At 43.8% G+C, this 16,345-nt stretch overlaps 1 pseudogene; it reads left to right on the top strand.

Annotated features, from left to right (window-relative positions):
• Positions 1 to 7,765: 7,765 nt before the first annotated feature.
• On the top strand, positions 7,766 to 9,606 carry LOC114490624 (annotated as a pseudogene).
• The last annotated feature ends 6,739 nt before the right edge of the window (positions 9,607 to 16,345 follow it).

Genomic DNA, 16,345 nt, shown 5'->3' with positions numbered 1-16,345 from the left:
TATGAGACTTGCTTTTGCTAAAACTCCCTCACCCTGAATTGAGGCAGCAAGTGCTTACTATAACTTCCTAAGATCTGTGCTAAACCTCTCCAGTATGGAGTGTAACCAGTTCAACCACTTTTTCCTTTGCATTTGCAGATATCCTTCTTCTCTGCTGTGATTAGTGGCATCATTTCCTTTGTTTTCTGTAAAAGGTAACCACCTAAAGCCAACCTGTGCATAGTAAATGAGGACCATCATGAAATGTGACCAGAAAAACATCCAAGGCCGGTTAAGTCAAGGGCCGAGGCTTTTTCTCCTCTTGAGAGAGAAGCGAGAAGGCATGCTGTCCCTTTTCCTCCACAGGACTCGGTAGTCTGTGTGAATTTCCCATGCCTCATCCACAATGTGGCAGATGCAAGGAGCTGGGGTCTGCATCAGGAGAGTATATACAACTAAGGGTAGGGGCAATCAAGGAAGTCTTCATGGAAGAAGTGACATTTGTACAAGACATTAAATAATAGGATAGAAGGGGTGAGATCTGACTAGCTGTCTGGTAGTCCAGAGCATTCTTTGGATGAGAGACATTCTCCTGCATTTAATTGTAAGTAGTCATTTATTGAGTGCCTGTTATGTATATGCCAAGCAGGCACGGAGAAACTATTTTCCCACTGCAAAGTGTCTGAGGATGCATTGATTGTCACAACAGTGCTGGGACAGGCAGTGTGTGTGCTTTGGCATCTAGTGGGTAGAGCCCAGGAATGCTGTTAGACATCTGGCTGTGTGCAGGACAGCCCCAACATGATAGAGAATTATCCAGCCCAAAATGTCAGTTGTGCCAAGGCTGAGAATCCCTTACCAAAGCCACAGCAGAAGAATCCACTGGGCAAAGGAAAGTGTTTTGGTTGTTGGCTAGGGCTCCAAGCCTGCCACGCTAGCAGGAAGGCCCCACCTCACATCCTCAGAACTTCATTGTATAGTTGGAGAATTGCACTTTTATCAACCAGCATTCTTAGCATGTTCTGCATAGAGAGGGCCTGGCACATGCTCCAACTCCCTGCAAAGTTGGTATCACTGCCCTATCTTTTCAGCCAAGGAAACACTCAGAGTAGCAGGGCAGAGAGTGTTAAGGCCTCACTAGAATCTGTCCTTGTCCAGATCCTTGGAAGTGGTCAGAGGGAATCAGGCACATCTGCCAAGAAACTGAGGCACATTGAGGGACTCATTAGATCCCAGCACCTTCCCCTTGCCTAGGTTGCTTCAGCCAAAGGGAAGGTGCTAGGAGGTAGTGTGTAGGCAATTCCAATGCCAGTCTGGTTGAGGGCGTGGATAATTTCTCCCCAAACTAGTATTTCCTGCCCTTAGGGTACTTTGATAGGATTTATTCTAGGGCAGTGGTCCTCCAAATGTGCGGCCCAGCAGCTTCAGCATCACCTGGGGACATGCTGGAGATGCACATTCTTGGGCCCTATCCAGATTTACTGGAGCAGTAAACTCTGGGGGCAGGCCAGCAATCTGCTTTAATAAGCCCTCCAGGGAAATCTGGCGTGCCCTGAAGTTTGAGAACCTCTGCAGTATGGTACTAAGTTACATCTTGGGCAAAATTGTAAATTGAGCCAATGTGGCCGGGTTGAGTTTTCTAAATATAAAAATCTAAATCTAAAATGTGATTCAAGCCCTGGTTCATTGGCTCAGTGGATTTAGTGCTGGCCTGCAAACTGAAGGTCACTGGTTCGATTCCCAGTCAGGGTACATGCCTGGGTTGCTGTCCAGCTTGCTGGTTGAGGGCGTGAGAGAGGCAACTGATTGGTGTCTCTCTTGTACAGTGATGTTTCTCTTCCCCTCTGTCTCCCTCCCTTCCCCTCTCGCTAAAAATAAGTAAATAAAATCTTTAAAAAAGTAAAATGTGATTCACACACAGCAGTCCTGTAAGTTCCTTTCACCACAGTCAAGAAAGGTGTTCTTTCACGCCCACCACATACCCTACTCTCCAGCTAATCCGAAAGTGCCAGTTATGATTAGGTTTCACAGATCATACAGAGAACATGAAAATGATGCTCTAAACAATTTAGAAGTTTGCATCTCTTTCATACCCAAAGATGTTGCGAAATTGTCAGTCCAGGGTTCTTGGGCAGTAAGTGTTACCAGGGATTTCAGCTCCTTCTAGCTCATGGCTCTACTAGCTGGGGTGTGGCCCTGGTTCCCATGGCCCAAAACAGTTGCTAGTATTTTGGCCATCACACATGTATTCTAGGCACCAGTGTGGAGGGAATGGCGTACTCTCCCTTTAAAAGACACAATTTTGAAATGTCAACTTAATACTTTCACTTCCACCTCATAGTCCAGAACTTAATCATGTGACCCTATCTACCTGCAGATAGAGTCATTTAGCTGAGCAGCCAATGTGTCCAAATAAAATTCGGAAGTTGTATTGTTAAAAAACCAGGAGAATGGATATTAGGAGGCATCTAGATATTTTCCCTTTCCAAACTGCATGTAGTTTCTAGAACAAGCAATGTTTTCTTTTTGTTTTGGGGTTTCCCTCATGTTGTTCCCACGTCTTCCATCTCTTTGCCTGGTATGGAAGATTGGGCTTCCCAAAGAGGGCCACACCAATGTCTATCCTACCCCTCACACGGTCTTTCAGGCTTTGACATTCCTCAGAAGTGATGCTGTGTCACTCCCAATTCTAGGTCAAAAGATACAGGTTTTTTCGGGGAGGAGGACTTCTCTTTCTGGGGATTCTTACTCAGGGGACCAGCCATCGTATCTTGAGGAAATCCAAGCTGCCCAGAGAGACCACACAGAGAGGAAGTGAGGCTTCTAGCCAACAGCCAGCGTCAACCACCAGGCGTGTGAGTGAACTGGTGTTCAGAGGAGTCCAGCCCCAGCTGAGGCCACAGACACCAGGGAACAGAGACACACTGTCGCTGCTGTGCCCTGGTTCCAGACCCCTAGACTCTGTGAGCATAAAAGATGTTGGCTTGACTGAAGCCAGTACAGGGGTGGGCAAAAGTAGGTTTACAATTGTGAGTAGGTGAAACATAGAGTTTATTCTTGGATTATTATTTATTAATTATTGTGTTATTTTCCATGCAAACAACTGTACACCTGCTCTTGCTCACCTATGTGTGTTGGGGGGGAATCTGTTTCACAGCCGCACCAACACGAGCACCTGGCTGTCTCCTCCTCCTCCTCCTTCAGTAACTCCGATGGCAGACATGGCCTCTTGCAGTGTCTGTTCTGAAACCAACCTCTCTGTCCCCACGACTATGTCTTAGGCACCCCTTGTGCTTCCAAGTCATCTTACCTGGCTGGTATTGCTAACACGTAATGGATATTCTGTTCATGACTGAATGAATGAAAGAAAAAATGAATGATGCTCTTTGTTGGTCTCCTATCTCTTCAGTAGTAGAGACTTTCTTTGCTCACTACCTACAAATAATGGACCTACTGATACTGGCCAATAATGGTTTACAGAGTAACATCTGCATTGAGATATTTATTTGCGTTTTACTTGGAGTCTCAAAACTTTCAGAAACTTAAGTTCCCAAATTCCCTCTCATTCTTGCTTGGCCCTGGGCCTCAGCTCAGGGCTCTGACTCAGAGCCTAACACTTAATTTGCTGCCAAAAGGTGACTTCAGCTCTGGGCCTAAGCAAGCCCATTATGTTTGCTTGGATTGATTGATACAAGAAATTTCTGGGGATGTTCTCTGACATTTGCTAAGGGCAAATTTTTCTATAATGAGGGATGACAAATAGCGCTTGTCCCAGGAGACTGATTATGGGACCAGAATATGAATCTCAAGATCTTGATGCATGATCTTGACCTTAATATAGATTAAGTTCATAAGATAGTCAGCAAAATTAATCAATTCACAATCCCAAAATGTTTCTGACAATAAACATGAAACCTGTGCATTACTTAATTAATGTGCTAAGTATTAAAACTTTCAGTTGCCAGAAAAAAAAATGGTTGTTTGGATTTATTTGCTGAAAAGGTTTTCTGCAGGGACCAAGTGTGATAGTGGTTCCTGATCTGACAGATCAAGAAAACTTCAGGTGAAGGACTCTCACTGCACAGAAACTCTGCATGCAACCTGGTTGATAGGACAAGAGAAAAGAAGCATGGGATAGATCTGAAACTGCGCTTGCAGAGTCATTTTTCTGTTGAATTTGTGTTACTATACCAGTAGCCCTGAAGGAAGCAGCCCAATGCAGCAGAAACATGTGGACTTGGTGGACTCAGGCAGATGTATTTGCAAAGCATGATTTTAAAAAAGTCAAGAACATAATTCTCATACAAATATATGCTGAACATGTGTCAAAGATTAATTAATTAGAGAGATGCGTGGGCTGAATTGTCCTCCCCCCAAATTCACATGATGAAATCCTAACTTGAGAAGTGCTTCAGAATGTGACTGTGTTTGGAGATGGAGCTTTTAAAGAGGTGATTGAAGTTAAAGGAGGTCATTGAGCTGGGACCCTAATCCAATATAGCTGGTGTGCTTATGAGAAGAGGAAGAGCGGGAGGGGTGCATGTGCACAGAGATAAGACCTCAGGAAGCAGCAGCAAGAGGGTGGCCAACTCAAGGCATGGAGACGCCTCAGAGGAAACCAGCCCTGCTGACACCTTGGTCTTCGGTTTCCAGCCTCCAGCACCCAGTCTGTGGTTGCCCTACGGAAATGTAAGAGGAATCAAGACAAAGGCAATGCTGGTGTCAAAGAGGACGGAAGAGACTGATCTTTATAGTCAGTGATAATGAGAATTCTGGAGTAATATTGCTATGTTAGATCACAACTGGTTAGTTCATGTTTGTGTAACTATAACCTTTGGAGTTACCTTCTTAGACAAGAATCATTTGCATCTTAGTTTTCTATAAGTTGACATTCTTGAGGCCTACTTAACAGCAGGTAATAAGTCAAACATAGTCATATGGCCCTAGAACCGATTTTCTCAACAGCAGCACTGTGGACATTATGGACTAGACGACTCTTTGTTGCAGGAGCATGCCTGAGATGTTCAGCAGCATCCCTGGCATCTATCCACTAGATGGCAGTAGTACCTGCTTGCCCATCCAGTTTTGATGCTCAGGAACGTTTACAGACTTAGCCAAATGCCCCCTTTTGGGGGGTGGGGGGCGGGCTGAGAGGCGGTGGGGGGAGCAATTGTCCCCACATGAAACCACTCCTTCTAGTATAACTTTGAATTACATACCCAAAGCCATATTTTTGTCTTACTCCCAAGTTTTAGGTAAATGTTAAGAGTGTTCAAATCCCTGCTCTGCCCCTCGCAATGTGCCTTTGGTCTAGTTTTTAACTGGAGTTTCAGTTTCTTCATCTGTAAAACTGAGCAAATACACTTTTACTTCAGAGGGTTGCCTGAGGATTAAGTGAAACTATATGTGCAGAACACAGATACTAGAAAACTCAAGTCCCATAGTTGAGTTTGGGATTTGGTTGGCTCTTGGTTGGCTCTTGGTTGGCCCTGCTACCTTCTATTAAGAGGTGCGTTCATGTATCTGTGGCCTGGCAGAGTGGATGACCCCTGGGGGCCGCTCAGACAGGAGGACCAAACACATCTGGGTCTGTGCTTCAGGGGACTGCGGGCTGGTTGGGATCAGTAAGAAGCCAGGTCCCTGGAGCTGATCTGGGCACCTCCCCTCACCACCTCGCGGAGCAGAAGAGTGGGTGGTCAGAGTGGGTGGTCATCACAGAAGTTAGGTGAAGCAGGGGGGTGGGGTTACCCTCCCTTTACCTTTGGCTTTTGCCACGTGCCAGCTCTCACCCCTTGCCCTAACCCGATGCAGCTGTCAACTCCTACTTCTTTCTGCAAGGACTTGGGCCAGCCGCCTTGCTTTCACCCTCCCCCTCAGGCAATCACAATGCCGGGTATGGGCTGGGACTCCATCTCAAAGTGTAACTGGCATCTTTGTTGCTCTCCTTTTACTTCTCGTTTTCAGAGGTCAGCTTTTTGATCAGCTGAATTGAATTTACACACGCGTTGTTAAAAGTATTTTGTTCTGCGGTAGGGGTTGGGGGGACCGGGGCTTCTGTGGTCTCCACCTCTTCACTGAAGGAGACAATGGGGTCCCGTGCCTTCTCCGCAGGCTTCTTGGCTCCCCCTTTTATTACAGCACTGCCTGCTTGCCTGAGTGGAAGCCGTGTGGACCAATATGAAAGACTCATTATGTGAAGCTATACGAACTGTTAGGGAACTATTCTGTGTAGGTGGTAACTTGCCAGGAAGGCCAAGGGCTGCCCGGTGCAGGAGGGAGGCCCTGGAAGAGGGGGCACCAGGGAGGGGAGGGGAACTGGTCGACACTCACCAGCACCCTTGGTTCACCCTGAGCAAGAAGATCCTTAATCTTCCTGGACTTCACTAAAACTGCTGTCCTGTTTTCCTCACAGATGGTGAACATCAAGTACTAATTTTTTTTAAGTGCTGGCCAGGAGGCAATCATTTGATATTTCACACTTCTGTCTCTCTCTCTTCCCCCCTTCCTTTCTGTCTAAAAAAATTCAATAAAGCATATGCTTGGGTTGAGGATTAAACAAATTGAAAAGCGTGAGTGGTACTTATGAGCTATGCTATTCTGACTGGGAACTCAAGCGCATTTCTTACAGAAATGGTGCAGCTGGGCGGCTCATTTTTCACCATTTAACAAACATTGAATGAAGCCCCACTCTGTGCCAGGCACTGATCTAGGTGTCGATGATGCAACAGAGAACAGAACAGGGGGGAAATCCCTTCCTTCTCACATTCGATTGTGGGGAGACTGAGGAAAAACAAAATAAGTCATGTTAGCTGGTCATAGGTGGTACAAGAAAATAAAGCAAGGCAGAGGGAGAGAAGTGTAGTAGCCAATCCCAAATGCCACCCTCACCCCTGTACTCCCATCTTGTGTATTCCTCTCCCACGTTGTCCCAGGGTTGGTCTGTGTGACCAACAGAAAGCAGCCGAAGTGAGGGTATGTCACGCCTGAGATTAGGTGTTAGAAGACTGGCTTCCTTCCTGGGTTCCCTCTCAGATCACGCTGCACTCTGGGGAAAGCTGATGGCCCAGGTGTGAGCACCTGGGACATCCTATGGAGAGGCCCACGTGGCGATAGGCTGAGGTATCCTGTCAAAAGCCAGTGAGGAAACGAGGCTTGCCAGCAGTCCCCGCCCTCGTGAGAGACCCTGAGCCAGAACCTCAGAGGGCCTTTTCGTCAATGCTCTGAATGTGAGACTAGACTGAACGTGCTCTCTGCTATGACTGCCATCACTAGGCACTGTGCTAAGTGCTTTGTGTATGCTATGTCATTTAGTTCTTACAGACATACAGTTATTTTTTTAAAATTTTACTTATTTATTATTAGAGAGAAGAGGAGGGAGGGAGAAAACGAGGGAGAGAAGCCTCAATGTGTGGTTGTCTCTCACAGGCATATGCCTGGACTAGGAATCCAACCAGTGACCCTTCTGTTCGCAGGCCAGTTCTCAATCCACGGAGCCACACCAGCCGGGGCCGTTGACACATTTTAAGTAATCATAGTACCGTAGAGTTAACTACAGGCACAATGTCGTATAGCAGATAACTAGAGCTTATTTATCTTTCGTAACTGGAACTGTATACCCGTTGAACAGCAACTCTGCATTTCTCCCTGCCCCCAGCCTGGCAGCCACCATTCTACTCTATCAGTTTAACTACTTTAGAAACCTCACATAAGTGGAATCATGCTTATAAGTGGAACACATACACAAATCATGTATTTGTCCTATGACAGATTTATTGAACTTAGCACAATGCCCTTAAGGTACAGTATGTTGTCACATATGGCAAGATTTCCTTTTAAAGCCCAAGTAGTATCCCATACTGTGTATACACCACTCTTTAAATAAAGATTTATCTGTCATGGATGTTTAGGTTGTTCCCCTATCTTGGCTGTTGTGAATAACACTGCAATAAACATGGAAGTGCAGATACCTTTTCAAGATCCTGATTACAGTTTTTTTGTATATGCCTGGAAGTGCATCTACTTTTTGTTTTTTGAGGAAGCTCCACATTGTTTTTCAAAGATGCTGCATTATTTTACATTCTCACCAATAGTGCGCAAGGGTTTCCTTTGCTCTACATTCTCATCAAGACTTGTTATTTTTGACTTTTTGATCATGGCCACCCTAACAGATTTGAGTGATATTCCATAGTGGTTTTGATTTGCATTCCCTAGATGATTAGTGATGTTGAGCATCTTTTCACATATCTGTGGGCCACCTGTAGGTCTTATTTGGAGAAATGTCTTCTCAAATCCTTTGCATATTTTTAAATTGGGTTATTATTATTCTTTGCTACTGAGTTGTAGAAGTTTCTTACGTATTTTGGACATTAACCCCTTAGCAGATGTACAATTTGCAAGTATTTTCTCCCATTTCATACGCTGCCCTTTCACTTTGTTGATGGTTTCCTTTGAGGTGCAGAAGCTTTGTAGTTTGATGTACCTCCATTTGTCTATTTTTTTTCTTTTGTTGCTTGTGGTTTTTAGTGTCATAATCAAGAAACCACTGCCAGGACCAATGTCATGAAGCTTTCCTCCTATGTTTTCTTCTAGTAGTTTTAGTTTCAGGTCTTATATTTAAGTCTTTAATTCATTTTGAGTGTATTGTTGTGAGGAGAGAGAGAACTTAAAAGCACGTACAAAAGCCACACAAGTGCTCCAATGGGGTAATTAGAGGGTGCCACAGGAGCACACGGGAGTAGCCCTGTCTCTAGTCGGGGGTGGTGGGGGCATGAGTCCGTGCGGCCTGAGACAGGAGGAGTTGAGTGGACAAAGGAGGTCGGGGAGGCAAGAGTACAGCAGGCAGAGGGGACAGAATGCACAGACACAGAGCCTAGATGAGGAGACTACCAATGCTGGGCAGTCTTTTAGAATCAAGCTTTTCTTGAAATAGAATCAAGCTTTTCTGCATTGATCCCCAACTCCCTGGGGAGCAAGGCTGCCATCCACCCCAAGGCTGCGGTCTTTTCCTTCCTTCTTTTCTCTCTCTCTCCTTTATTTCCTCCAGGTTACACATTTTTATACCTCACAGGTCAGATTGGCTCCAGCTCACTTTGTCCGTTAGAACAAATACAAAATTTTCCCTCTTTCCTTGGGGCCACAGAGGTGCACAGAGGCGGAGACTTGGGTGCGTTCAACATTTGCTCCACCCCAAACGCTCCGCCAGGGCCGCGGAAGGCATTGCTGCTGGAGGTGTAACGAGCCGTAAATACTGCTTTAGGAGAGGCGCTCAAGACGGTTCTCATTCGTGATGGCCTAGCGCGCGCGGAATTTTCGAAGCTGCCAAAGCCTTAGACAAGGGCCAAGTTCACCTTTGTGTGCTTGCATCCAGCTGTGATAAGCCCAACTTGTGATGTATGTCAAGTTGGTGGAGACCCTTGTGCTGAACACCAAGTCAACCTCATTAAGGTTGACGGCAATAAGAAACTAGGGGAATGGGCAGGCCTCTGTAAGATTGACAGAGGGAAAACTCCATAACGTGGTTGGTTGCAGTTGTATGGTGGCTAAGGACCATGGCAAAGAGTCTTAGGCCAAGGATGTCATCGAGGAGTACTTCAAATGCAAGAAATGAACAAATGAATTTGGCTTTTGTTTTTCAAAAAAAACAAAACAAAACAAAACAGAATGATTACAAGGTTTTCAACCATCCTGCACTTCCTTAATTCTGGAAAGAACTCTCTTGTGCCATTCTGTGCCCCTTTCTTGCTCACTGTTTTTATATAGCTTTCTCTTGTATTAGAGAGCCATCTAATTATTAAGATAACTAAAGGTGGGAGCTGTCTCTTCTCAGCAGTTTTGCCCTGTAGGCTATGGGGCATTTCAGTGCTCCTGCAGGGAAGACATGGATTTAAACCAAAGACACACACCTGAACGCTGCAGGGCCGGCAGCTGCTGGAAGTGAGCAGCAGGCCCTACGGAACTCGCGGTCCTCTTGGGCTGCCTTCTTCTTTCCTGCATCTGCTGGAGACACAGCGATAAGCCCGAGCTTTTTACTGCTCTTCACACTGATATAAGAAAACCCACAGCGAGCAAGATGATACGCAGCAACTGTCACTGGCCCTGTGCTGTGGTGATAGTGGGAAGGGCAGGGAGGATAGTGGAGGGCAGAGGAAATGCTGGTATCAGGTGTGATTGCAACTCGGCACAGTTGAATAGTGAGAACGCAGGCCTACTGTTTGCAGGCCTTCCAACAGAAGCCCGGACTCTGGAGGGTTTGGGGTATGTGAAATTGAGTAATTTTAACTATTAGAAAATAATTTCAAATTTTAAATATACTGCATAGGCTCCTGTAATGCACGCTACACAAAATTATTGATGTGCTCATTCAGAGCTTCTAAATCTTGGTTGGAGAGTAAGATCACTGGGGGAGCTTTTAAAAGTCCAAGTCACACCCCTGCCAACTAAGTCAGAATCTCAGGAGGCAGGACGAGCCATCAGTATTTTTTTAACATCCCAGGTGATTCTAATGTGCAGTTAAGATTGCCCACGAGTGGACTTGGGGAACATCAGCGTGACCTCTGATTTAATGCGGCATATTTTGACGGAGTGCTCTGCTCCTCCCGAGGCCTGGTCTAGTGTTAATTGGCAGGTGTGCTGTATCACCAGATGTTGAGTGTCTTGGATGGGATCTCCAAAGGAAAACATCAAGTTCTCTCCTGTTTCTCCCAAGGGCCCACATTCTTTGTCATGGAAAGTAGGTTGTTATGGTGATGGCAGAAGAAACTCATACACAATTTTATCTTAAATGGTTGCAAAAGCTCCTCACATAGTCCACACTACCTGGATGTAACATCTTATCCTGTGTATGATTTCTTATTCGGTCACCTGGCTTCACTGCCTACATGCTATATGATAATGATGAGGCACAACACGTGTGCAGTCATGCTGCAACCACGTGACACGGCCAAGTTGGTGGGTGCGCACAGGAAACCATCTTCAAGGTCTCATAAGGGCTGAGTTTGGCAGGCCTACCAGCTCCCACTGCAGTGAGCAAAGGAATGAGTGTTTGACATTCCTTCCCCCACCCTCAAATGGTGTTTCCCACACTTCTGTCCTTGACTCTGTTGCCTCTCTTGGATCACATATTTTGGTTGGAATACTCTCACACCTCTTAAATCTGTGCCACCAATCCTTACTCTTTACTGAGTTCCAGACCCACATTTCCAATAGTCTACTAGACACTTCCACCTGAGTACCTTAAGGAAACCCAGACGCAATGTGATCATTCCTCAGTTTGCTATTGTTTTCAATAAATTTATTTCTCTCTCTCTCTCCATTTGCTTTGTTTTAAAATGGAATTTACTGGAAGGATACATAAAGGAGGAATGGAGAAACCAGGGCTCGGAAAGATAGGAGCCCAAGGAACTTGTTGGTTAAGCGTCAGAAACACATGCCTTTTAAAATGCAGCCTTTGGACGACTCATTGACAAATTCCCCCAGCCCCCATGTGTTTCTGCTTACGATTCCAGTTCCTAACAGAGAGAAACTTATTGGCCTACCTTGGGTCATGTACCCACTGCTAACTTTGACTCAGGTGGTGGTGGGGGTCCAGTGATTGGAAACCCCAGCAGTATCAGATGAAATGGGAGGGTGCAGCCCCTCAGAGTGCTGTTACCTGGAGGAGGAGGGAAACTTCCATGGTAAGGAGAAAAGGATTTTGTAAAAATGGTCCCTTTTTACTGACTCAAATATTGTACAAGTAGTACATAAATGAATGCATTTAGGAAAATCACATAATGAAGTCTGTTGAGTACTACCTGGTTCGTCACCCAACTCTCCTCCCCAGAGGTAAGTGCTACCAATTTATGATGCATTTTTATAGGTATTTTTGTGCTTTTAGGTATACACGTAACTATATATGTAAATATATGTGTATATGTATACACATTAACATAACTCATTTTCTTCTCACACGAATATAATTTAATGTACAGGTCTTTACCATTTTAAAACTCACAGCTCTACCTCATTGCTGTTTTAATAAGAAAAGTAATTCATGGTCAACATGCAGCAACTCAGAAGTCAATAAAATGGAAAGTAAAATTTCCCTGCCTAGGCCCCCATGTCCCCAAACTCCTAGTGCTGTCCCCAGGAGGTAACCCCTGTTAACAGTGTCTTATATATCAAAGGAAATGCTCTGGGGTAGATAGGGGCCCATTTCCAGGACTGCTTCCTTTTCATGTCCCGACAGTGCTATAGTGCTGGTTATTTTGTGTGCTCACCATGCTTACAAATATTACAGCAAAGTGAGTGGTGTCAATGGATGGGTGATCATCGACATTTTTGTTAAGAAATGTGGTTATTTATAAGTTACTGTCAGCAAACCTTCTCCATCTTCTAAACTTTCTGACTTCCATAATACAATTATGTTTCCTTTCATATAACAGAGGCCATGCCAATTTTTAAAATCAACGTATTATAGCTATCCTTTCTGTCCATAAATCCGATGTAGAAACCTGGTGTTCAAAGATGTTGTTTTTCACTATTTTGCTAATGGGAAGGAAATAAACCAGAATCTGGCATGTCAAAATCCAGTCTTGATGAGTATCCCTCTCTGGACCAGCAGAGAGGGATACACAGGGAGTGTAACGCAGGGAGTTAGACATTTGCAAGCTTCTTTGTTTGAATTCTGGTGACTTTTCTTTGTCCCCATAGACTACTTTGCAGATAGAAGGGAAGTTAGAATTGAATGATGTACAGGCACACCTGGTTTTATTGAGCTTCACTTTACTGTGCTTCAGAGATACTGCATTTTTTACAAATGGAAGGCAAGACCCTCTGTGAGCAAAGATTACAGATCTTTGCTTTTGTAATGCAAAGGGATACCCTTGCCCTTGGGCATGCTAAGGACTCCCCTGTTCCCCAGACCATGAAGAAAAGTATAATGGAAAACAGAGAGAAATAAAGATTATTCTGTGTTGGTTCTGGGACAGCTAAGTACTTGATGTTCTCGCCTATAAATAAAGCATGAAGATGTTTCTAGCATGCTGTACTCATTCTAGACCCCTGGCTTTCTCTAACTGAGCTTCAGGGACTGGTGCCACATGAAGTGTCTTACACTGGCACGTGGCTGCTTCTAAACAAATAATCCTACTTCCAAGACATGGGACTTCTGCTAGAGGTTGACTTAGCAGTGATTACTCAATAGAATTGATACACATAGAGCAATCTTGAGGCCAGTCAGACATGGACAGAATTTTAGCTGATTTATTGTGATGAAAGCAAAGAGGGGATCTCTAGGGTTACTCTGTGGGGGAGACTTAGAATTCCCATCTGCCCGGGAAACTGCCCTGGCCCCAAACACAGAGGTAGTCAACACCTGCTATGTTCTTCCTGAGGGAATATGGCTTTTTCTTTTATGGAAGTTGGGCTCCTCTTGTTATCCACACTCGATCGTTTTTCCTTCCTCTTCCCCTTCAGTCTGACTCTCTCTACATCAATCTTCACTTATTGGCCCAAGATTAAACCATAAGCTCAGAACCAGGCCTATTACGTGGTAGATACTTGTTTGACCAACATTTGCTGAATTGACAATAAAGAATTCACAACCATAGTAGAAACCTTCTAATCAGGAATTCCTCTCCATTTTGTTGGGTTCCAGCCTGTGGGACTGGGAAAGGGTGTTGTGTTTACTTGCAATAGCAAAATGTGTTGTTGCCAAGGTGGGTAATCAGAACGGTAGGTATGCAGAGCTGATGGTCAAACTTAAGGGCAAGAGAGGAGAAAGAGGGAGGACAGAAGGACATGTCTGTAACTAGGCATTTGCTATTGGAACACACTCTATAGTATGGAACCCAGGTGGGGAGGACGGTGGTTCAAAATTCACATGGTGAGCATGAGCACATGCTGGCCCCCTGGCCCCGCAGGGTGTTGTGGGGCTGGTGCGGTGGTCTGTGGGAGTCAGGCAGGGCCCGACGCTTATGTGCTCTGACTTTTCATGAACTCCTGTGGCATGTCTTTGTCACCAACAGTACAAATAGACAGAAAGTCAAGATGGGCCATGTGCTGGACCATAGAACCAGTCGCAATCCATTTAAAAGGATTTAAGTCACACAGAGCATATTCTCTGATCACAATGGAATTAAATTAGAAGGCAGTAACAAGAAAATTCTTGAAAAATCCCCACATATTTGGAAATTAAATAATATACTTTTAAATAGCCCACAGATCAAAAAAGAATTCAAAAGGGAACTTAGAAAGTAGTTTGAACTGAATGAAAATGAAAGCATGGCATGTCAAGTTTATGCCACTGAAAAAACCTGCAAGAGGAGATTTATAGCATAGATGCCTGTGTTAGAAAAGAAGAAAAGTCTCAAATCAGTAACCTCAACTGCCACCTTAAGACCTTGAAAAGGACAGCATATTAAACCCAAAGTAAGCAAAGAAAGGAAATATGCTTTTTAAAAATGAGATGTAATTGACATATGACATGGTATTAGTTTTAGGTATACAACATAATGATTTTATACACACACACACACACACACACACACACACACACAGAATTTAGTTAACATCTATCACCTCATGTGGACACATTTTTTTTCTTGTGATGAGAACTTTTAAGATATACTTTCTTAGCAACTTTCAAATCTATCATGCAGTTTCATTAATGAATGACCATGCTACACTTTACATCCTCAGGACTTATTTATCGTACAACCTTTTGCCCACCACCCATTCACTCCCCTCCCCCCCAGCCCTTCCCCTGACATCCTGCTTCTGGCAAGCACCAATCTGTTTTCTGAATCTGTGAGTTCATTTTTTTTAGATATCACATACAGATAAGATTATATAGTATTTGTCTTTCTCTGTCGGGTTTATTTCACCCAGCATAATACCCTCAAGGTTCATCCATGTTGTTGTAAATGGCAAGATTTCCTTCTTTTTTATGGCTGAATAATATTCTTGTGTGTGTGTGTCTGTGTAGCACCTTTAAAAAGCTGTATTCATCCATCAGTAGACAGTTAGGTTGCTTTCCCATCTTGGCTATTGCAGATAGTGCTACCATGACCATGAAATAGTGATTTTGTTTCCTTTGGATAAATACCCAGAAGTGGGACTGCTGGATCATATAATAGTTATATTCTTCATTGTTAAAGGAAACTCCACACTGTTTTCCACAGTGGCTGCACCAGTTCACAATCCCACTGACGTGCACAAAGGTTTCCTTTACTCACATCTTCACCAACAGTTGGTATATCTCACCTTTTTGAAAATAAACATTCTAACAGGAGTGGGGTGCTTTCTCATTGTGGTTTTGATTTTTATTTATCTGATGAACAGTGATGTTTGACACCTTTTCATGTGCCTATTGGCCATTTGGATATCTTCTTTAGAAAAAAAAGTCTATTCAGTTCCTCTGCCCATTTACTATTTACTTTATCTTTATTTTTCAATTACAGTGTACTTCCAATATTATTTTGTATTGATTTCAGGTGTACAGCATAGTGGTTAGACAATCGTACTTTTCAGAGTATTTCTCCTGATATTTCCAGTACCCACCTGGTGCCATACATTATATCTCAATGTATTCCCTGTGCTGTACTTTACATCCCTGTGATAACTTTGTAACTACCAATCTGTACTTCTTAATCCCTTCACCTTTTTCACCCAGTCCCCCTCTGGCAACCACCAGTCCACTCTCTGTGTCAATGAGTTTGTTTCAATTTTGTTTGTTCATTAATTTTGTTCTTTAGATTCCACATGTAAGTGAAATTATATGGTATTTATCTTTCTATAACTTATTTCACTGAGTGTAATAAGGTCCATCCATGGACCTACATACCCAACAGTATGGAGGTCCATCCCTATTGTTGCAAATGGTAGGATTTTGTTTTATAGATGAGTAATATTCCACTGTATACACGTACCATCACTTGTTTTATCCATGTGTCTGTTGATGGGCACTTGGTTTGCTTCAATGTCTTGGCTATTGTAAATAACGCTGCAATGAATATACAGGTGCATATATTCTTTCAGATTCATGTTTTAGGTTTCTGTGGATAAATCCCCAGAAGTGGAATTCCTGGGTCATAGTTCCATTTTTAGTTTTTTTGAGGAAACTCCATACTGTTTTCCACACAGTCTGCACCAATCTTCATTCCCACCAACAGTGCACAAGGGTTCCCTTTTCTCCACATCCTTGCCAAACTGATGATAGTCATTCTGACAGGTATCAGGTGATATCTCATTGTGATTTTAATTTTCATTTCTCCAATGATTAGTGATGTTAAACATCTTTTCCTATGTCTATTGGCCCTCTGTATGTCCTTTCTGGAGAAGTGTCTAGTCCAGTCCTCTGCCCATTTTTTAAATTGGATTTTTTTTG

Source organism: Phyllostomus discolor, chromosome 3 (genome assembly GCF_004126475.2).
Source record: "Phyllostomus discolor isolate MPI-MPIP mPhyDis1 chromosome 3, mPhyDis1.pri.v3, whole genome shotgun sequence".
Classification (NCBI taxonomy): Eukaryota; Metazoa; Chordata; class Mammalia; order Chiroptera; family Phyllostomidae; genus Phyllostomus; species Phyllostomus discolor.
This window is presented reverse-complemented; position numbering and strand designations above follow the sequence as displayed.